General features: G+C 38.6%; 1 protein-coding gene, 1 long non-coding RNA gene and 1 pseudogene across 3 annotated transcripts in view; 2 read left to right on the top strand and 1 right to left on the bottom strand.

The window, feature by feature from the left end:
- LOC134227569 (zinc finger CCCH domain-containing protein 13) overlaps positions 1-22,712 on the bottom strand; it is a 227,471-nt gene that overhangs the window by 55,864 nt on the left and 148,895 nt on the right. The gene's annotated exons all lie outside the window — the stretch shown is intronic.
- Positions 527-14,556, top strand: LOC134227570 (uncharacterized; annotated as a pseudogene).
- LOC134227572 (uncharacterized) lies at positions 18,603-20,006 on the top strand. Its single transcript, XR_009983698.1, has 3 exons — positions 18,603-18,826; positions 19,593-19,825; positions 19,973-20,006. It is a non-coding gene; the product is annotated as an uncharacterized LOC134227572 (long non-coding RNA).

Here is a 22,712-nt window from a genome sequence, read left to right as displayed (position 1 = left end):
AAAGTTAAGCCAGCAATGTTCCATCGTTCAAATTATCAACCTACACCCACCCCGTACAGCCCCCTACGCAATGCAGCGGAACGGCGACGGAAACGGCAAGATTTGACAGTTAGCCCATATATTTTCTGTCAAATTTGCCGTTCCGCTGGTATTGCGTTTGGGCCTTAACGTTTTTTTTGTGTGGAAGGCCTCCAGGCTTCTAGTGTGGAAGTTTTCGGAAATATGATTTGCACGCACCGTTATACTAAGGACACACCATGGTACAAGAGAACAAGAAAATTATTCCAAGACTATCATTAATAAAGACAATAATTGGTATGGTACTCATTTCAAGATTCTTGTACCATGGTACTTGTACCATCAGTGTGTCATTAGTATTACGCTCTTAAACTTGTTGAGTAGTTTTGTTCATCATTTTACTCATTTCATGACAACACAAGGAAGAGAGAGGAAAATGCGAAAAAATGTACCTAACATTAGGTATTTTTTCTAACCGTGTAGCACTGACAGACCTGTCACGGAAAAACGTCAATTGACGAATAAAGCAAGAAACACTAAAAGTGCCCATCAATGTTTTAGTTTTTAGTTTTAGTTTTGTTAAGTTTTGAAAAAAAATAATAAATTTCAAATAATCAAAGTTATATGCAACAGAGCATGGAAAGAACGATTTTGTCTGTGGTTGTTCATCGAAATGCAACAAGGTATATTGAGCTCAAACAATTAACAATATTTAAAGTTATTCGCAACTGCTTATTTTGCTTGCAGCGTACTCAAAACTCGACCGTGGAAATCTCGGCAGTTCCATTTGATACTCGCTGGTCTGGTATGTTTTTAATGACTCTGATATCACACTTATTTTAACAAAGTTAGCTTTTGGTTGTAACTGTAAGTACATTCAACACTGCCCATTGCAAACCCCACCAAAAAATAGATAAGGAACACTCACGTTATTACGTATGCAAAGGTTTCTGGGTAGAGTAGGAGCTTAGTGTCCTTCAAGGCTTATATCTTTATATTTATATATTTTAATATAAAAAGACAATATCATCGTCTTTGACCAGAGGCTATACATACTATAGTACATATATAAACAGCAATAAGGACACCTAAACACTCGATGCTCACGTAGCGTTTATCGCTGCGAGCACACGTTGTTGAAAGGACGCAGGTGTGCATGCATAGAGAAAAAGCGTTACCGCTACAAAGCAAGGCCATGGGGAGGGTGGCTGGGTTCGATTCCCGGTTATTTATTCAGACTAAACTGCCGTTCTAAGCATAACTGTCACATGTACATAGGAATCACATTAAACATGGGAGAAATATGCGTATGACGACAGTAAGGCGCCTAATACATTAAAGTCCAATTCAGCTGTGTCCATGGCTGCACGTTGCCAGTCACGCAGTCTAGAGAGAATTGTCAAATCGTCTTCTACCTGATCGATGCACCTTGCTCGATGTACGCCTCGCTTTCTTCTGCCCGTCGAATCGTTATCGCTGGTTCTCCAAACGGCTGGTGTATTGTCTGATTTTCTCCCTTAAGGAAAGTTACCGACTCGCTTTCTGTACCCGCTTTACTTGTTTCTCATGGGTGAATAACATTGCGGTGTATCATTTGACGCGGACGAACTTTTTGACAATGATTCGCCTAAAGTTTTGAGCAGCATGAGCATGACCGTACAATTCGTTTACTACTCCGTGATTGACTTGAACTGACGAAATTGCACAGGGAACCAATTGGATGCAACTTGGGTTTTAGCTGGTTTTATAGCTATCATTCTCAATGTACATGTTTCGGAAATTCATTGCATTTTACTAGGTCTATTACGACGTCGGCCAATTAAAGGTAAAATGGGACGTTAATGCGTACAATGGCAGTGTAGAGATATACTTAATTTGTCGAGATCATTCAATTTCTATATAATATTACAATTATTCTATATAATATTACATCAGGTATATTATCTAATGTGTTTTTTGTATGATTCCTGTACTGCCCTTCTACGCATAGTTGTCCCATGTAAGTTTTCGTGGATTTTGACTTTTCACCATAGTAGTCTATTTTGACGTATACTTTTAGAAAACTCTTACAGATTTCGAACTTGGTTCGGAAAATCATTGAAAACAACATCAAGTCTATTTGTCCCATAGCTTAATTTCTACGCATAATTGTCTCGAAGTGATTAAATTTATCATTATGGCGGATTCTGTTACTTTATGGAGCAACACACATTCAAATATCATTTTCTGTTTAGATCTTTCAATCTTAGCCTGTTCCACAGGTTTAATGAGGGAAATTTGTATAATACTCATTCTAAGCGACATAATCACTTCAACCACTTGGATGGTTCACTTCCATGGATAAAGCATGTGGAGACATATGTTAATCGCAGTAGTCATTCACGAAATGATGCACTGAACGGGGCTGATATCAATATGGTAAAAAGAAGGTGAGGTGATCACTTTGTGTATTACATAGCCATTTGCTTGTAGTAGTGCCTCTTTTCGGCCGCGTCTTAGCAACCTTTTAGCTACATGACAACGGCTGACGTCACAAAGTTTGTTATACAATTTTCATCGACTTCCCCTTCAAGCATCACGCAACGTATCATTGTATCGAAGGGCAACCAGCATGTTGTTATCCAAACAATAACATGAAAAAATATTTCGCGGTGAGGGAAGCTCATTATATTTCAAATAATTGTTGATCTTATTACAGATGAATAACTGAGAATATTTCTGGATATCGAGGATATTAACATCTTGCAATTTGCTTTGCCGCACAGAAAGTAAAATATGTATAGTAAAGTGGAATTATTATCACAGCAAAGTGTTACGAAAAATGTGTGCCCCGCAGGTCATGGCAGAAGTGCGTATTTGGAAAGCTTTATAGTTTAATCTCTGCATTGCTATAATTTGAGAGGTTTATTAATGATTTGCGATGCTATTCTGATTTGGTTATTGCAAATAATATTTTTCTTTCGTTGTTCGCAAAAATGTTTACAAGTTTTTTCAAACCTGGTCCATAAAGGCTCGTGAAAGAATGGGACGATGTGACGTAACAGACTTCCCCTCAAACTTTGTTTGTGTTTTCTGCTTACTAATACTAGCAAGTATAGACTTCCTCCACACCTTCCTTTTACCATATTGGGCTGATATGCGTAGAAACCACAAAATAAGTGCTCTATTTCTCGGCATGACTGTCCCGCCAAACTATTTTCATGATCGTTGTCGCAAATTCTATTTGTGGGTGAAAAAAAAAAAGAATGATTTCAATGAAATTAAGTCTTCTGAATGGTTCTGTGATGTAATAATCTTATATTTCATTCAGGTTATACGTCAGCAATGAAAATAAGGATTCAATTTCAAATGCTATTTTCTCATTTGTCGTTTTTTGAATTTGGTACAAGCATGCGTAGAACGGCAGTGTAGCCATTATGGCATCTTGGTATAGGGCACTGCACGGAAACATATCTTTCTCTTTCGTTCCTCATATATTTTGACGTTTACTGGCCTTGTTGTTTTCAAATTTCTTTGCAGCGAGAAAGAGACGAAGCAGTCCGTGCAGTGCCCTATTCTAAACAACGATCACAAACAATGATGACTGTATGAGGAAAATATACAACTTTTACCGATGTTTTGGTGTATTTAATTTTTAGCGAAGTATATGGGCAAATGGTGGACCAAATCTTCGCTTAGTATATATTGTATTTTATACAACAAGCTGAAGTCCAGAAGATTCTTGACTCAGCGACACTTTTATGAGTACCATGGAGTTGGATATTGGGGAAGGTATTCGTTGAGCCAGGGTTTGCCTGTAGCTGACAATATGACCGTGGTAGATCTTACATCGTAACACACCATGCAAAGGTGTCTACCCAGCGTTACGGGGGCTTGAAAGCTTTCATCTATAGTTACGCCGAAATTACAAGCATTCAAATATTTGCCTAATGTCTTACAGTCAAACAGCATTGAATGCTTTGAATTCTCAGCAACATACATATCAAAATTCGTTTGGGAATGTGTTCAGCCACTCCAAACCTCGGGTAGTCGTCAAAGTGAACCTGCTGGTATTGGGTTATTGGTCACTGTGTCATTGAGGGCAATGATCCGCCTGATATGTTGGCAAGATTAAGTACATCTCGATAATTCATAGGTCTCGAAAAATTTTGTTGTGTATCTGCGTGTTCTCTTTGAATGGAGCTAAAATCTTGGGAACATTCTGTAATAGAGAACATCTGGAAAAATACATTCATTGCGAGACAGTCTAAACGTTTCATCCCCAAAAACGTATTTATCACTCGCAAAATTTAAGATCTTTCAAAAAAAGATTTTAACACATATACAGGTCATTTCACAAGCAGTGTTGGGAAATGTACATTATAACACTTTGATTATGCGAATGTTTATCTTTTTTCCAGTCAAATTTCTAGCGCCAAACAAGCCGAAACAGTTTGCCAAAAAAATGTACGCGACATCGTGACATTTATTTTTCCGATGAAGCAAACTGTTTGCTTGCTGCTACGTTAGAGTCGTGCCGGCGCGCGGTCAACATTTGCGTGAGATTTTTTGTTTCGGCTCGTGCGCAGCGCAAACAGCACAGAATCGAGTTTAATTACCTGTGGCGCAAAGCCTAGAAGGAGTGCTATCCGTAGGTACTGATTTATTCGTTCTTGTCTCTAAATCAAGCAAGTAGTAATGAAATGAATATTTCCCACCAAAAACGGTTATACGTTGTGAAATTATTGTACGAAAACATTAATTGTGGGGAGAGAAAATGGTAAAAGCATGTGCTGACTGTCGTCTGCTTGGCGTGGCTGCTGCTGTGGCTGCCGTGGTTTTGTTTTTATTTTTTTGCATAGAAGAAGGAATGGTAAAAAGAAATGTCAACCATTCCCGTCTCTGTCACAAGCCGACATCACTTGAAGATGTTAGGAAAACTTTAAGATTACATGTAGGGGAATCGGAAAATCTGTTATGCCATTGTCCAGATTTTTTTTATTACTTTATTATAGTGATTTTTAAATAGATATAAAGTTCATCAGTCCGGAAATTTTTAGAAAGAGATTACAGTTCTTCAACAAGGGGCACCACCGATAGGGTAAGAGTGCGCATCGGGTGGGGTTGTGTTTTAAGTAAAGTATCCCCCGCTTATCCGGACTTACTAATACTTTCATATTTGTGCTGTGATTTTGTTTTGATTCATTTGTATATGGATTTGACAGTCGGATTAACGAGAGAAACCTTGATAGTCCGGCCATACATATGTCGGATCAGCGGGGGTATACTGTACCATGAATGTGACATGATAGCAACTAGCTCTGAGTCACACACCATGTCTTCACTTCCTCTACCTGTGATCACAGGCGGGGGTCTCCAGTAGCCTTGCGAGCAAAGGCGTAGGATTGCCAACCGATGGCGAGTTCGATTTTCGGTCCGTTCTAGGATGTTTTCGGGTTGGAAACATTCTCGACTCCATGGGCATAGTGTATCCATTGTACTTGCCACACAAGATACATACTCATGCAATGTCGGACATAGAAAAGCTTTCAATAAATAAATGACGAAATGTTAATAGCAGTGCTGCAAAGTGTCACCGTTCAAGTCACGCAAAGCGTGACAATAACAAAATCCAGGTCATGTGTCAAGTACTCAATTGTGATTAAGTGTTCTTATTGTTTATGTTGACTTTTTGTGCAATATTTTAAGAGGTGCTGTTAAAAGAAAAGTACATACACAAATTTTTTTTTTCGCTGGAAACCAGCAACTTTTTGCTGATTTTTTTTTTTTTATGCTGTTCAACCAGCAATAAATTCAGCAAAATATTTTGCTGTATTTACAGCAATCAAGACAGCAATGCATTTTGACAGAACTATTGCTGATTTTCAGCAATTTTATCGCGGCTAAAATTTTACTGGTTTTCAGCAAAATCTTTGGTTTGTGTTTGTCAATAGTTTTCATTAAAAATATGGTAAAAACATGAACATTCAAGAAATCTTGAATAAATATTTAAGCTGCAAACTGCTTACAAACTGCTGTTGTCATCTCCAAAACGCAGTTTACCAATTTATTCCTCGGTGTGTATCACACCAAATTTATTTATCGTCGTCCAGCAAACTGAATTGCTGGAATTGCTTCAGTAAATTTCCTGTTACTGAAACTTCAGCTAAGTTGGTTTTGTTAGCTGAAAATCCAGCAATTCATTGACATTGCTGAACATCCAGCAATGTATCTGTCAAACACTTAAATTTTTATTCGTTCATTTCATTTGCCACAATGCGACAGACGATGAAAGCCAAGGCGAAAGCTGAACCGAGGAATAAATTGGTAAACTGCGTTTTGGAGATGACAACAGCAGTTTGTAAGCAGTTTGCAGCTTAAATATTTATTCAAGATTTCTTGAATGTTCATGTTTTTACCATATTTTTAATGAAAACTATTGACAAACACAAACCAAAGATTTTGCTGAAAACCAGTAAAATTTTAGCCGCGATAAAATTGCTGAAAACCAGCAATAGTTCTGTCAAAATGCATTGCTGTCTTGATTGCTGTAAATACAGCAAAATATTTTGCTGACTTTAATGGCTGGTAGAACAGCACAAAAAAAATCAGCAAAAAGTTGCTGATTTCCAGCGATTAGTGTGTCCAAATTTGATCCAGACTATCTTTTGAAAAAGGCCAAAGTTTTTTTTTATTGATTTTTTCAAATGGATACAATTAAAAAACGACGCATCCTAAAAAAAAATGTTGTATGGGTGACTATCGCAAAATCAGTCAAAGTTTCTAATAAAGATATCGGAAACAATTCAAATTGAGCCCTACACTGAAAAAAATCAGTTTTAAAAATTAAAACTCGATTTGCGAAAAAAACATTTTTTTGATTTGTATGAAATTGTGTCTCAAGATAGGTGATTATGTTCCCTACCAACAGTCCATACATTGAAAGCTCGACACTTTTAAGGGAAAAAAGTTTTTCTAACAAATTTTTTCTTCTTGTCGGAATTGATTTTTTTTCAGTGTCAAGGAGTGTCAGTGGATTTAACATATACATACATATATTAAAATATTCCTGTACAGTCAAGCAGAGCACAATATTTAGGTCGTAACTAATCGTAACGGATAAAAATACACTGGAAATAATTTCGACAAGAAAAATTTTTTGTTAGAAAAACTTTTTTTCCTTCGAAGTGCCCAGCTTGCGATGTATGGACGGTTGGTAGGAAACATAATCACCTGTCGTGAGGCACAATTTCATTCAAATTAAAAAGGGCATTTTTTTGCAAATCGAGTTTTAATTTTTAAAACCGATTTTTTTCAGTGTGGGGCTCAATTTGAATTGTTTCCGATATCTTTATTAGAAACTTTTACTGATTTTGCGATAGTCACCTATATAACATTTTTTGTAGGATGCGTCGTTTTTTGATTGTATCCATTTGAAAAAATCAATTAAAAAAAATTGGCCTTTTTCAAAAGATAGTCTGGATCAAATTTGTAAAAACTTAGTTAGAGCCATTCACAAATACGGCCCAAACAAATTTCAGAACCCTTCCATACAAAATACGTTACGAGAGAGTGGGTGGGGGCTTTCAGCCCCCAGGTCCATTTTAGCGTTATGTAATTTGTGAATGAACCCTTAATTTAACTATTGATTTATCCAATTTATCAATTAAAAACGACGTCAGTCCAATCAAACGACAACAAAACGGTGCTCACCTGCAATTTTGACAGCTGACCGACCTGATGCTCTTTATGGCTCTCAGCTTGTGGTTGTCAATCTGGGTGTCACGCTTACCTAAGGTACTCACGTGTCAGCTTCTAAATGTCACGATGCGCTTAAAGTGATTGTCAGTAAAGAACATCGTTTAAAAGCGTGGTGATTTTTGTTTTCATATCTGATCATCTGGTGATGGTCACGACATTTTGCAAGACTGGTTAATAGGATACTAAGTTCACAGACAAGTGCTAAGTTGAGAAGCAGGCCAAGTTTCAGTTGGAATGTAGAGCCATCGCAGAAGAAGAAGACCTGTGATCACCAGCTTGAATGAACGGAAAACTTTCCAGATGTTGTGGTTGCCATATCCGTGTCATCTTGACTGTCATGATGATCACTTGACCTCATCAGCAATGGAATAATCCATCTAGCGGGAATTGATGCCTTTTTGCTGCATTATAAAATGTAGGGAAAGGATGGTCAATATGCTCCCCCTAAGCAAATCTCCTAATTTAAAGGTGATTTCAACCGAAATAGTGTAATTTAGAAGTGTTTATCAATAATCTAGCATATCAGTCATTATATGGTCCAACCATTTTTATGAAAAACCAACATTATTACAATAAAACGATTTTATTCCAAAATAGTGCATTTTCATTTAAAATGAACGACGCTGGGCAATATGCGCTACCCAAAAATAAAAATCGAAATATTCCAATATTTTTCACTGAAATAGTCACACTCTTTTGCAAAATATTAGTGTCAGTCTTATCCAGTTTTCCGCGAGCGGTAATGGCCGCCAGCTTGGCTGCGGGTTAGTCTCTGATTTGACGTCTGTGGAGGTCAACTGCACCCACCGCTCCGAGCATTCTGACCAATGTGGCATATAAAAAGGTGCTGATTCAGTGAATTCAAGCCTTCTTATATACCACATTGATCAAAATGCTCGAATGGTGGGAGCAGTTGACCTCCAGAAACGTCAAACCAGAGACTAACCCGCAGAAATGCTGGCGGCCATTACCGCTCGCGGAAAACTGGATACTTTAAAGCAGAGTGTAAAATAATCGAAAATTTTTGGTGACGTCCACCTCTCTTCACTTGTCAGCTCACTTCCAGATACATTCATAGTCGGCTCTGGACTGTCAATATTCGGTTGAATATTAGTCATTGAATATTTATGCACATTCTACAAATTGATGAATTATCTGATATCTGAACACGTTTTAAATGAGTAAAGTAATTCATCACATAGAACTGAATCTGATTTTCATCCAAGAGGCACTTTCAACGGTAAACATCAATATAAACAATGCTAATTATGTTTTTTTCTGCACATAGCAATCGCATTCAGTGACAGTTGAATGAATGAGTTGGCGGAGTAGTCATCTGACTATGTCATTCTATGTTTTGAATAATCATGCTATGTTTGTCAAAATTCGGACTGAAATTGGTTCATGAAGATGAATATTCGAGGCTCTGCTTTAAAGTAGTCAATATTTAAGACTTATTAAAAAAAGAGAAAATTTTTTTTTTTATTTTAATCCGAAAATTGCCTAGACCGGCACCGGGAATCGAACCCAGCCACTCTCAGCATGGTCATGCTTTGTAGCCGCGCGTCTTACCGCACGGCCAAGGAGGGCCCCCCCTTAGAAATGTATGAAAATGTATGATATCGTAAAAATAAGACTGGCAGCACTTGATCTTTTTGTTTGCTTCTTATGGATGCAAAATGTAAACAAGTCGAAATGGAACCGCTTTTGACGGTTTGATTGGAAACAAGATGGCGTCTTCGTCGATCTCTTATTGTAGTACTAGCAGACCCGACGAACTTTGTTTCGCCTAAAATTGATTTATTCTCTGATTAGTTCTCGAGTTAAGCAGAAATGTTTGTTCCATTTGTATGGGAGCCCCCCTTTCCAAAAGGGGGAGGGGTCTCAAACCATCTTAAGAACCTTCCCCTACCCCAAAAACCTCTGCATGTAAATTTTCACGCCGATCGGTTCAGTAGTTTCCGAGTCTATAAGGGTCAGACAGACAGAAATTCATTTTTATGTATATAAAAAAAAAAATAAAAAAAATAAATAATAATAAGAAGAAGAAGACTAGCAGACCCGACAAACTTCGTTTCGCCTAAATTTGACTTATTCTCTAATTAAATCTCTTTCCAGAAGGGGGAGAAGTTTCTAACTACCACAGAAACATAGCTTTGCATCCAAAACCTCCACATGTCAGATTTGGTTCCATTTGATTGATTGATTCTCGAGTTATGAAGAAATTGGTGTTTCATTTGTATGGGAGCTCCCCTTTCCAAAGCGGGGAGGGGTCTCGAACCATTTTAAGAACCTTCCCCAGCACCAAAAACCTCTCCATACGAATTTTCACGCCGATCGGCTCATTAGTTTCCGAGTCTATAAGGTTCAGACAGACAGAAATTCATTTGTATGTATATAAATAGATTTCTAATATTAAGTATTCCTGTACAGTCAAGCAGAGTACAATGTTTTGGTCGTAACTAGTCGCAACTAAACAAGCGAAAAAAGGAATATAATATTTTTTGAAGCTTTAAACCCTTTTTTAAATGTTACTCTTAATTAAAAAAAACTATATTTAGTTGCTGGTAGGGAACATAATCACCTATCTTGAGACAAAATTTTATTCAAATCAGAAAGGGCGTTTTTTTCGCAAATCGACTTATAATTTATAAAACTGATTTTTCCAGTGTTTTGCTTAATTTGGATTCTTTCCAATATTTTTATAGAGCAAGATTAACTTGCGCGAGTATTAGTCATTTGGCAGCGCAGTACCATAATTTGACATAATTACCGGTCGCTACTAAAAGCGCTGCTATAAAAGTAGCGCAACTTACAGGTGACCAAATTTAGTAGCGCGGTAAGAGCGCTGCTATTTTCTTAATACTAAAGACACACTTGTGGTACAAGTACCACGGTTATATACCCTAGAACATATTCTTCTCTCTTCTTCTTCATTGGCATTACATACCCCACTGGGACATTGCCGCCTCGCAGCTTAGTGTTCAATTAGCACTTCCACAGTTATTAACTGCGAGGTTTCTAAGCCAAGTTACCATTTCTGCATTCGTATATCATGAGGCTAACACGATGATACTTTTATGCCCAAGGAAGTCGAGACAATTTCCAATCCGAAAATTGTCTAGACCGGCACCGGGAATCGAACCCAGCCACCCTCAGCATGGTCTTGCTTTGTAGCCGCGCGTCTTACCGCACGTTTAAGGAGGGCCCTAGAACATATTGTACCATGATTTTCCACGTTGTACCAGCATGGTACTAGTAATACAACTTGTACCATGGTACGAATACCATCAGTGTGTCATTAGTATAACTGTCAAATGTCAAACGTCACTGGTACGAAATATAGCCACTAAATTGATAGTCGAAGAAGAGCGACTAACTAAAATTACAGCGCTGCGAAGGTGATCAAAATACTCGCGCCCATTAATGATACTCTTAGAAAGTTTGACTGATTTTGCGATAGTCACCCACACAACACTTTTTTGAAGGATGCGTCGTTTTTCGTAAGTGACGTTCAAATCGCATATCAGTCCCGATTTATGAAATGTAATCATTTGGATGAAATTGTGTTTTCAGACTATGTTTAGGTGTAAAAACAATTCCATAATTTCGCTTCAGCGCTTAGTAGTCTATGCCGTCAGTATACTAGTTGCGGAAACACATTTTTTCTTGCTAAAAGACGAAAAATTTTTAACTTTATATCTTTCTTGTAGTTTATTCAAATCGTTTACAATTACACATGAATATAAGTTGGTCAGAATATCTGGCAAACTGATACTGATACTGCTTTTAATAACGTCGAAAATCGAAAACGTACTCTTACCCAACGCGCACTCTTGCCCCACTGTACTCTAATGATGCATTAACTTGACACAGCTATCCAGTTTTCCGCGAGCGGTAATGGCCGCCAGCATTTCTGCGGGTTAGTCTCTGGTTTGACGTTTCTGGAGGTCAACTGCTCCCACCATTCGAGCATTTTGATCAATGTGGTATATAAGAAGGCTTGAATTCACTGAATCAGCACCTTTTTATATGCCACATTGGTCAGAATGCTCGGAGCGGTGGGTGCAGTTGACCTCCACAGACGTCAAATCAGAGACTAACCCGCAGCCAAGCTGGCGGCCATTACCGCTCGCGGAAAACTGGATATTAAATGGGGCATATATCACAATAGATCTAACAAATGGCCGCAGTGATTGAAATACCCATCAAGAAAAAAACCGTTTTGGCTCGTTTGCATATTCGCTAGTTATTGCGGACAATACAGTATCCGACAATACTAGCAAAAATTAGCATAATGTAAACGCTTATTAGCGATGGCAATTCCTGTTCACATTGCGCTAATTATGCACTAGTATTGTCGGATAGTGCATTGTTTGATAGAATTAGCGAATATGTAAACGGGATACTACCTATACATAGTTGTTTACGGGTTAGATAAAAAAAACTATGGACATTAACACAATGTGAACATGAATTGCCATGTGCTAATAGGCGTTTACATTATGCTAATGTCACGCTAGTATTATCGAATAGTGCATTTTTCGCTAGAACTAGAAAATTTTAAACGTTTCGCTGTCCTAATGTTTTAACGAATCTTTGTTTTATTTTTGCAGAATCACTTGGAAGAAAACCAGAAGAAAATCAATCACCGCATCCAATTGCAACAATTGCTCAAATTGTGTCTGGCGTGTCAAAAATTGACGAATTACAACCAACTGCTGGAATGAAACCACCCGAAGTGGTTGCTTCGCAGATTGTGTCTAATGACGATGAGTTAACAGACGCCTGCACATCCGAACTGGTGTATGAGACAATCTCCCTACAGTCACATGCAGAAAATGATACATCCGAAAATGCCATAGACATCATAATCAACAACGCTGATCAACTAGAAGACATCGATCAGGAGTACGAGCAGGAAGGAAGTCAATCGAAAGCAGCTATTCTCGAAGGTGTTCAACCATTGATACTGCATCAAGATGAAGACGCGATTGATCCACTTGAAGGAACCGAACAGGATGAAGAGCAAGAAGAGTGTCACTCGAAAGCAGGTATTATTGAAGTCGAACGACCACTGAACCAGATGAGCCAAAATGATGACATTGAAAACCGGTCCCCGAATACCGTCCAGAAACGTAGCGCTCGGAAGAGGTACAACTTCTTAAAAGTACCAAAAAACATGCCTCTACGGAGATGAAATTCCGGTGCTTCAGTATTAATTGGAACAAGTTCAGTGACCATCTTCTAAGCCGTTTGCGTGCACTGCAAGAATTCAAGAAATCAAATCCAAGTGTCTTCACGCCAGCGTCGATACGTATTGCCAAAACTGAACTTACGACATTAACAAACACAGTAGTGGAGCAGCTCCGCCTGATCGATACACAGATCCGGGCTGATACGATGGAGAATGTCGCAAGGCAGATTTTTGAAAAATTCCCAGCTTTGGATTATACAGATGACGATGGCTTTGGAGCCGGCCAAGGCTACGTGGAGTTAAAATATAAGATGATTAACCGCAATAACTACTTGAATCGATTCAAGAATACTGAAGTACAAGCAATTAACAACGCAACCAGTTCGAAGAAGAAACGCAACTCACGAGCCGGAACACTCTGTGAGTATTGGGCACATACATCCAACCAATGTGACAAGGGTACGCTTTCCCAGCTGGCTCGAGATGATCCAACCTTATTATCGGATGAATTTCTGCTACACTCGCAGGCCTATGTCAGATACATGTTGGACGAGAAAGTTCAAACGTCTAGAATGATATCTCAGCTTCCTGTGCTACGGCGAAGACAACTGTTGAACTTTCATTTTGAAAGGGCCACCGGAGTGAATGTGAGTGAGTTTCGGAAGTACTTCTCAATGAAAAGAGAAAAAATCATCCAGTACTCACTCTCTCTCGCAAAACTGATTCTAATTTGGATACATCGTCGACTGACCATGCGATACTTCAATTTTTGTGCTCACTTGTGGGAGAGAATTTCAACGAATTATTGCTTCGCAAAGAAGTTAGTAGATTATTTTTTATGTTTCGAGCAAATTTGAATTAAAATTAATTATTTTAGATCGGCACCCGTGTTGATGATATCATTGTTGGAAGTCCGGGACCAGTCGTAGTAGCTGTAGGTAAGTCTTTGGTAATTTTTTTTTGTAAAAATGAGATAGGATGAAGACAGCAAAATCAATACCATAATGAAATAGCATAAGTTTACATTAAGTATTTCTGTTTGAGGTCTGATCCCTAATAAAAAATATATCCTTTGTTATAACTCTACCATGATACCATCTGATACTGAAATTAGAATATAGACTGAAATTAATATGTATATGTTTAGTTTCCATATTTCCAACAAATTTGTAACAGTTTTTATTTCTTCACAGATATAGGAAATGATAAAACCATTTTCTATGTATACGCCAACGAAACACGATTGTCCGAGGGCGCGGACGATATAATAACTGGCTTGGAGGATCTGTTGACCATTCACTTCGTACATAATTTCATGTACACCAAAACGACTTCGAAATTCATGGAGCTCCTTCAAGAGTATTTCCTGAAGATCATCACTTTGGCGGCCTCGAAATCAAATGCCAGTCGTGTAGGACAAAGGCAGCGTAGTGTCAGAAAAGTTATTTCTGCCTTGTCGAGTTTTGAAATGAGCAGCTAAACCGATTTCGAAACACGTTTTCCGTTCTCCAGTGAATTGATTCTTAAATATTTTTTTAACCGACTTGTTTGCTATACTGCTATTCAGTGAATTGATTTTTGAAAAAGAGTAATAAAATATTTAAGCCTAGAACATTTTTTATTTGATAAAGTAAATAATTTGTCACATTTACCAATTGCAATTTTTTTTACATGTCTCTCTATACTATACTTATTTTCGATGCTAGTATGTATAACGTTGTGCCTATTTAAATGTTATGTACCGCAAATTAGGTAATAATTATCAGAACTGGCTCCATTGAGAATGTGCATAATCTTTAAACTATTGAAGTGCAATCAAATTAATTAACTAACCGTTTTATAAGAACCGTTTTATAAGAATTAACCGTTTTATAAGAACAGCTGTATTTGAACACACATGATTTGAATGTAGAAATCTACACTTCCAATTCGCATCTTGACATTTATTGAAATGTAAACAATCCTTACCTGGTAATATAGGGAAATATATAACAAGCAAGCCCAAGCCTATCCCACCTGTATTGCGTTATATATTTAAGTAGGCACATCGTTGTTATCGGTGAGTAACACGGCATACAAAAAAACACGGGTGAATAAGGGACTACAACCAGTTGATACGATGGATGTCATAGTAGGCGTTATCGCGCGATGTGACGTGGTGCGATAGTAGAGGTTTATTCGGTGGTTTATTTATGATTATTATTCCTTCGCGTGGTTTTGTCACATCGCGTGATCACGTGTATATGCTTGCAGCCACTTTTATTCGATGATTGCTAAAACGGTAGAAATTATGTTTCAATTGATAAATACATCGACATGTAAAAATACTATTTTGGTTTACGTCAATGAAAACATGTAGAATTATATGTAATTGAATTTTACACAACATCATTTTCAATTGATGTAATTTTTCAAATGATTGAATTTTGAGTATATTTTCATGTTCCAAATATGTGCATGGATATGAATGTAAAACTACATTATAATTTTAACTGTGTAGGCGGACGAACGTGTAAAGCTCGAAAGTTGAAATCAGTCCTTCTAGGGATACTTGGATGGCGCAGAGAGTACAGACAGTGAGGGTCAAGGCAGCGAAGGAGACGAAACTTCGTCAGTTCAGTGGACAAACCACCCCCTATCTTAAGTGAAGTTAAAAATGTCATTTAACAGCTCAAGAATAATAAAGTAGATGGTAAGGATCGTGAACAATTCATGAGCGGAGCCTGTGGAGTAGCTGGACGCCTGCCACTGTATGTGTAACTAAAGGCCCGATGCCAACGTAGCGTATTTTCAACGCTGCGCGCACACGGCGTTAAAAGGACGCATGTGTGCATCGGGAAAAAGCGGTAACGCAGCGTCGCCGCACCAATGCACACCTGCGTTTTTTCAACGCCACGTGCACGCAGCCCTAAAGGCCCTAAAGCGTCATGCTGCGCTTCGGTGTGGTGGACCTCCTATCCCGAGTAACTCGTGGGAACAAAATGGCTCGTTCGAAAAGCAAAAATCCTAACTTAATAGATAAGGGAAAGGATAGCGATAGAGTGAATCCTTTCGCTAAAGTTGGCTTGGCAAAATAATCTCAAAAAAGAGCAAATGGCAAGAAGGAAAGGGAAAATGGCGGGGCTACTTGACGAGTCAAATCTTCAAAGTTGCGATGAGAAAGAATGAGTGAGTCAGAGGATGGATATTATGACGGACATTAAGGACGTGATTATGTGCTTCCTCGATAATCGCTCGAATTACATCCGGGACAGCGGCTGTGCTGACCCTTAGCGACATGGTCGCTACTAGAAGGTAGACAGAAAGATTCACCTCCTTACTGAGAAAAAGGAGTTGATGGTAAGCCAGGTTGCGGAGTTGCGACGACGCATGACCACGCACTAGAGAAACTGTTGAGCTGAGTAAGATCGTGCAAGTAATGGCGATGAAGTGCCTATTCTGGAGGAAGGGACACCTGGAACCAATACCGGAGACCCTGTAGAAGACTTGAATCCGGTTTCTAAAAGAACATAGCATGCGACATATCAAACTTCATGATTCTCCATGACAAAAATGTAGGATAACATATTTAAGGTTTTGATTCTACTTTTGGCCACTTCCGGGAAAATCCGGAAATCGAAGAAAGCGGTTTAGAAATTTGTTTCATAAGTTCAAGATCGTTACCAAAGCTATTAGCTGTACGCACATTTCGACTTTTCGAAATCAGATCAAGAAAAAAAAACAATCATAGGTTTGCCTCTAATATAATATTGAACCTCATTGGTTACACAGAAAAAAAAATATGAAAAGTAATCTACGCGTAAATAATAAAGACATGGAAAATTACACTATTCTGGGCGTACATGGATATTTTCCAACAAGTTCGCCCTAAATGTATGCAATTTACATAGCATTATGACACTTATTCGTATAAAAAGTGACATAATGCAATATAAATTGCATACATTCAGGTGACAATGTCGTTTAAATTTACGCTCTTTTTGGCATTCCCTTTATGTGCATTACTTTCGTGTAAATTTCAACAACTTTTTCTATCTGTGTAGGTTTCGGGCACCCGGAACCGGTTTTGGGGTAGACCTGTACACCGATTGCAATTTAATCGGCGGCGGCGTGATGAATATTTTTGAGTTAGTGGTGGAGGCGTGACCATAGATACAATAATCAAGATGTTGGGGTCAGAACAATTTAGTACTCATTTTATGGTTCCAATGTACTAATATTTCGGTACCCAGCGGTACCCAGCAAACCTAAGCAATCTTTGATGAAATATTGAATTTGTTCTAATTCTTCACCGTCGCCATGGGTATCATACTTGCTTGTTTATTATTTACCCTTGGATGTCGATGAATTCGTCACATATCAATTATCAGGTCATTACTTTTTTTTTAATTTACTAATTATATATTCGTTTTAGGTTTATACGAATCAAATTTTGTGGCTACGGGACCGCTCAGTTCCGGAAAGAAACTGTGTAACTGCCGGTTGCTCAACGGGGAGCCTTCCTGAAACTCCCTGACATCAATACACCTCAGGGTCGGCATGCTTAACGGGAAGATTCGAGATACAAGTAATGACCGCACGGAAGCACAGAAAAACTCACATTCTTTGGTTTCGATCGCTACATTTATTCGGACTTTTCCGACACTCTTCCACACTGTCCCACTTTCTTATACTACGCTAACCTGAGTTCCACGGTATTCGCTTCTTTGCCGCCAATCAGCGGCTCTTCACGCAACGGAATGGGTTCGGTCCTCCTAATAGCGTCCTCTGCAGGTTCGTACGCCATCCGGAGCATCTCCAAGCGTGTTGACGGACTCGGATTTTGGCTCGTATCGATGGAACTGCCGTTCCCGACTTGACATTCCTTTCCCGCCAATTAGCGGCTAGCACTCCTCCACACTCAGACTTGGTGATGGGATGCAATGGCGTCCTCTCCAGACTTATGCGCCATCCAGGAGCCTCTTCGAGTATGGTGACGGACTCGGTCGTCGGCCTGAATCTCCGGAACTGTCCCCAAGGGGGGGGGGGGGGGGGGGTCACCAACTTGGTTTTGTACCACCGAATGACGGCGCACTCTACAGTTCCGGAATTTACTATTTCGTTCGGTAGATTCAGGAAGACGATCCTCTACCTTTCGCCATCAGGTTGAGGCCAATATCAACCCGGTGAAATGGATTCTTCACTAGAGAAGTATTACTTCTCAAATAGAAATCCATCATTATTTAATTTTGTTATTGCGGTAGGGTTAGGTTCTTAGATTCATCAATTTCACACAAAAAAATCCTGAGATTTACATGTGACGTAATACTAATTATTTTAAAATATTTAAAAACGTAAACACAAAAATGACTGACATTTACGTTTTATTCATTGTATCTGAGTATTCTCCTTGCAGCCTGTTGAATTATGATTTTTCGGTTCCGTAAGATGTAACTTTGCATGTTTTCGATTAAGAGATGGTGGTCGTGTTATGACAACTACTCAGTTTATTTGCAATCGTCGCCTGGGTTGCTATCGTTGTGGTTCGTTTTTTTTCAAATGTTATATTTCTGGTTAATTATTCACTCTAAAACTGAACTTCGTTTGCGTACATCCCGAGCGGATCAACTGGAAGATTTTAGTGAAAATAAAAATAATTGGGAGACCAGTTTGTGAAGCGAAGATTGTGAAGTGTGAAATAAAAACATGGAAACAAAAAGTTGTTTGGTAGCTAAATTGGGTGATAATTACAAAGTGTCGGCCAATCGACCAGTAGTGCTCTTGCATCGAACCTTTTCATGTTTTCTGGCGTACACCTATAAATAGTCATTAGTGAAAAATGACAAGGATTTTCATGAATTTTTGATAAATTCCAGCATTCAGCAATTTAAGGTAGGTAGGAAGTGATTTCGTTTTCTTAGCCGTTCAGCTCGGGCGAGGTTCTGCTCATGTAGGCTTGTTCGTGATGTGTACTGCGAGCGATGTTTTTTGTTAGTGTTAAACAAAACACACATGTTCGAGTGTTCAGCATCAAATTCAACTATTTTTTATCTAACTAATGATAATGATTTTCAATACACCTCCATTTTCAATGCACCTCCGAAATAATTGCGAAACCGAAACTCCACGTCATGACGTAACAGCTAGCTTTTTAATAGCATGCTTTTACGTCATGACGTGTATTTTTTTTGGATTTTCATCGTCATGTAATTTTAAAATCAGACGTAGATTTATGTGCAATGTTCCGCTCCTTTTATGTGCATGTTAAGAAACGTAAGTTTACATGAACTTTTCTATGTGTGTTGGTAATAAATTCAAGAATATCGTTTACTATTTTTCTTTGGTATATGGTGTTCCCTAGCTTTCAGTACTACTATCTCAATATTTTAATCGCTAATATTAACTAATTTACATACAGAAAGAAAAAATATAAAAAACAATAAAAAATACTAAACATGCACAAAACTAACTAAATTATTGAAATGCCCATCATGCAAAATATATACAAAATTTACACGAACATTTTCTCGATTGGTTGGATTAACGAAAATTTGGTTTATGAGAGTTTTCCTAGACAAAGCTATTAACAGGAAATACTCTACCACTGAATCTTCTCCAACACTTTTCAAGCACTTGTTTATGCTTTTATATATTTTAGGTACTACGACCTTTTATCCACAGCGTCTCCATTCAGCTTTGATGTCACCTGATAAAATGATTTTTAATATCGAGTGAGCTGCCGTAATGGGATCTGTGATGCATTTTCTGACTTACCCCTCACAATGGGACGAAGTGAGCAGATCGATTGTTTGGGCCCATTCAACACAAATTAAAACTTCCTAGGATAATCTCTACAAACGCTGCCCCCGCAGCATGGATACTAAGCATTAGGTAAGTCAAGCCTCCGAAGAGCTTTTAGTGCAAAGACTGAGTGGAATAGTGTCTCTAGAAGAACTATTTACAGAGATAACTATCCATATCAGTTGTACAACTCCTTCGCTTTACACTTGCTTCCTTTAATACCTTTCTCACTTTCAGGAATACTGGCTGTTTTATAAACATTCCTTCCCGCGATTGGGTGGTACAGCATGGTGCAGCACTCAAATGGTCTCACAATTAGTGAGTGAACATTGCAACAATCAGTTGCTCCTATTACTACTCTCTAGTCTACTTGATTCACGAATTCGGTTTCCATCTCATTCATCTCTAGTTTCTTACTGGATTTCCTGAGAAAAAAGAACTTTTAACTTCTCAAATCATCGTATGTAATCCACTATTGATGTATGTGAGAAACATCGTGATCTAGTACCTCCTATATATGCTTCAAAGCATGTCTCCTCTTTTACTCTCAACAGAGTCTGAAAATTATCAGGCCGTAGAGATGGAACTCATATTCCAACTCTAGGACAGTTACCAAACAAAAAACAAAGCCTTACCTATTCAACAGTGAATTTAGGCTGGGAGAACAACATTGCGGAAAATTCTATGAATTCTTACTTAAAAGAATTGGATTTTCTCAATGGTTCACTAATAAAATTGATCTCCAACATTCAAACCTACGTTTTTATGTGGAATTCAAACCTTCTCTCCTCTTAACCAATGTTTGGAGAGTTTCTCCAACTAAACATTCTTTATCCTTCACCATCTAACTCTGGTTTTCTCTAGTATATGGTATTGTTTTGATTGACGAATAATTTCATTCACTTTCCTGTTTTATTTCAGCTTTTGTTTCAGAAACATTCTCGGTTGCCAATCACCAGTTCAAACGATATTGTTCAACGAAATTTTCAGCGAAATTTGTATTTAAAAAGAAATACTACTGGAATAATACAATACAAACACGTACATTGAAAAACTAGCAATAAAAAATATCAATAGTTGTGTTTACAGAAACCGTTCAAAAATAAAAATTTATCGTCTTTTTTTGTCTTCTAATTTCACATTTCCGAAATCACATCACACACATTAAAATTGGTTAATATAAATTAAAAATTACTAAGTTTGACTAGATTTAAATGTCTTTTTGAACAACCGTTTTTTTATAATGTGTTTGAATAATAGAACCTTTCCATTGCAAATGAAATAATTTTACCAACTGTGTTAGAAGAGGGAGTAAGTCCTTTTGTGGTAAATAGAATGTGAGCGTCTGGAAGTTTTATCAGAGACTTCCGTCGAAACCAGTTCTTTCCAGTGCGTTTCCTCTTCGTTTTTCCATCTTTTTTCTCTTTCAAGAAACGATAATCATGGCGTCCTCTTTGCTACCAAGCTGAAGTCGGGAGTGAACTCTGGTGGTGGGGTTTTAAACCCTTCAGGTGGCGTTGGCTGCGTACTGCACAATGGGGGGACAAAACACCATAATACGGAGAAAACTGGACTACATATGCGGACACTACTTGTTCTGTTAAATATTTCACGACTTAAAGTTCACAAAGTATCAAAAACACTCAACACTGAACTACGAACACTTACAACTGGCTCAAACAATTAGGTACTGGTCCAACATCGGCAGCCTTTTGGAAGGAGCGGAAGGACTCGTTATGTTCTGAGTCTCAGGATGTTAGGTGTGAGAAGTATAAGGGATGAGCCAGCCTAGGGCTGCAAATCTCTCTAATAAAGATATAAAAAAAAAGGTGTGAGAAGGCTTCCGAGCACGCGGTGGACCTAACCGTGGAATTTAATTTTGAATAAAAGATGGTTAATTTTTTGCCTGAAGATAGGACAGCCGACCGTCACCAATGTGGCGAGGATTAGAACGAGTTATGAAAAGGGCGATCGGATAATGCAGTAACGTGCAGTAACCCAAGGGTGACCGAGCAGTGATGCAGCAAGCGGGCGGACAATAAAGCCGACGATAACGCAGCTGACGCATTTCTGGATTGTGATGGAGTTAACAGTTTGTTGTGCAATAACGTGGCTAGCGGGAGACTTGACGACCAATATACTGACCGATAGTCAAACATTCATGTGGCTGCACGGCGATCAGGTGGATATACAACCCACGGTCTGCGGTGCGGAAAGGTAGCCTACCAAGAGTTGGATGTGGGTGGGGCCAACAAGTGGCCTGGGACTCAGGTGGTTGAACAATGCAACAACCAACGAGTGACCTGGTGATGATGCAGCTAACAGGTGGCGTGACAATTTTACCGCCGACGGGAGGCTGAACCACGATGCAGCCAACGGAATATCGTATAACAGCGTGGGTAATTGGGATGCTGGATGATGGATGCGCAATCGTGTTGTTCGAGGATGGTTGGGCGATTGTTTGGCGGGGCTATAGTGTCCACGGGTCTCGAAGCAAGATGGCACCTCCGGGTTGCCGAATACGAGACACAATGTACACAGATTGTATTGCTTCGTTCACTCAACCTATGGCTTGGACACTCTCTCCCACCGTAAATAACGCGTTCGATATTTCCTCCGTTTAACATTTAACATTTTTTGAGTGCGAGGTCGATCATTGTCTGAATTGCGTTTGAACCACCCACCACATAAATTTGAATTCGCCGTTTGAAAAACACAGCAACTGGCCTTTACGCTTAATTTGATTAGATAAGGATAAAAAATTGCCGTGACGGCGTCCTATCATTGGTATCGGAGAAAGCGGTGCGGAATTAACTGCATCATTTCCTTTGAGAATTCTTCCGGAATTTCTATCAGAAATTCCTCAGGAAATTCTTTCAGAAATTCATCCGGAAGTTTCTTCAGCAATTCCTCCGGAAGTTTCTTCAGCAATTCCTCCGGAAGTTCATTCGGTAATTCCTCTGGAGGTTCTTTCGGG

This window comes from Armigeres subalbatus, chromosome 3, assembly GCF_024139115.2.
Source record: "Armigeres subalbatus isolate Guangzhou_Male chromosome 3, GZ_Asu_2, whole genome shotgun sequence".
Taxonomy (NCBI): domain Eukaryota; kingdom Metazoa; phylum Arthropoda; class Insecta; order Diptera; family Culicidae; genus Armigeres; species Armigeres subalbatus.
This window is presented reverse-complemented; position numbering and strand designations above follow the sequence as displayed.